The 1,662-nt window shown below is 48.9% G+C and overlaps 1 pseudogene across 1 annotated transcript; it reads left to right on the top strand.

Moving 5' to 3' along the window:
* The first annotated feature begins 880 nt into the window (after positions 1–880).
* On the top strand, positions 881–1,227 carry LOC308515102 (cyclin-dependent kinase 2-associated protein 1-like; annotated as a pseudogene). The gene has a single exon. The product of its transcript is annotated as a cyclin-dependent kinase 2-associated protein 1-like (transcript).
* The last annotated feature ends 435 nt before the right edge of the window (positions 1,228–1,662 follow it).

Genomic DNA, 1,662 nt, shown 5'->3' with positions numbered 1-1,662 from the left:
CACTGCTGGTGGGAATGCAGACTGGTGCAGCCACTGTGGAGAACAGTATGGAGCTACCTCAGAAGACTAAAAATGGAACTCCCATTTGACCCAGTGATCCCACTACTAGGAATATATCCCAAGAAACCAGAAACGCTAATTAGAAAGGATATATGCACCCCTATGTTCATAGCAGCACAATTCACCATAGCTAAGATTTGGAAACAGCCTAAGTGCCCATCAGCAGATGAGTGGATTAGAAAACTGTGGTACATATACACAATGGAATACTATGCTGCGGTAAAAAAAAAGGAACTCTTGCCTTTTGCAACAGCTTGGATGGGACTGGAGAGCATTATGCTAAGTGAAATAAGCCAGTCAGAGAAAGATAAATACCACATGATCTCACTCATTTGTGGATTATAGAGAACAACATAGACTGATGAAAAGGGACAGACCCAAAGACTGAGAAACAGCGATCAGGCTATCAATCCCCAGAAGGAAAGTAGGGGAGGGCAGGGGTAAGGGGAAGAGATCAACCGAAGGACGTGTATACATGTATATAAGCCAAACCAATGGACATGGACAACGGGGGGATGGGAGCATGAGTTTGTGTGTGGGGGGGGAGGTTGGGGGTTAATGGGGGGGATGAGGACACATTTGTAATACCTTAACTAATAATAAAAAAAAATAAATAAAAAATAAAAAAAAAAGAAAGAAACTGAAAGATCATGATACTGTGGCAGTGTCAGGGTGAGGGACAGCCATTATTTGCTCGTGCGGCCTGAGCTGTCAACAACAAAAAGTGCACAGGAGCTCAGTGGGCGCACGGACACTGGGCCTGCCTCGCTGCCGTCTGGCCTCGCAGACCGGCCCTGCTGCGCCCCACTGCCCAGGGGGGATGTCTTACAAACCGAACTTGACCGTGCACACGCCCGCCGCCTCCCTCAATGCTGCTGGGAGCGTCCACTGGGCTTCCACCAACATGGCGACGTCCTCCCAGTACCGCCAGCTGCTGAGTGACTACGGACCACCATCTCTAGGCTACACGCAGGGAACAGGGAACAGCCAGGTGCCCCAGAGCAAATATGCTGAGCTGCTGGCCATCATCAAAGATCTGGGGAAGGAGATCCGACCCACGTACTGGGCAGCAAGAGTGCGATGGAGAGCCTGAAACAAGGCATCATCCATACGAGAGGGCTGGTTGGGGAGTGCTTGGTGGAGACGGAGCGGAACACCAGGTCCTAGCCTCCGAGTCAGTGGGAAAGGTTTTCCATCTTCTTCCAAGAAGTGACAGCTCATTGCCTCCCTCCGCCCCCCACCCCTTTCAGATGAAACTTGGTTTCAAAATGGTAACAGCTTGTTTTCTCCCTTCCCGTGCCCCTCCTGTGGTGGTTCCTCAGGCTCCGAACCTCCCATCGCTGAGATGGAGAAGAGATTTTTGCAGTTATTAGGTTTACATATTAGATAGGAACTACCCAGGGCATTTAGTGTTGTTTTTTTTAAAAGCATTGATTTACATGATGCACGTCAGTTACCTATCACAGCAAACCACAGTTGGCCTCCAATATAACGGTGTTTCTCTTCTGGATACATTTCTGTTACTCACATGTTCTTTACGCTTCTCTTCTGAGCTGATCCAATTCTGAGGGTTTGTTTCAGTCAGTCCTGAGGCAGCACTTT

This window comes from Myotis nattereri, assembly GCF_964212035.1.
Source record: "Myotis nattereri genome assembly, chromosome: 3".
NCBI classification, from domain to species: Eukaryota; Metazoa; Chordata; class Mammalia; order Chiroptera; family Vespertilionidae; genus Myotis; species Myotis nattereri.
Note: the sequence above shows the minus strand (reverse complement) of the source record. Positions and strands in the feature narration are given on the sequence as shown.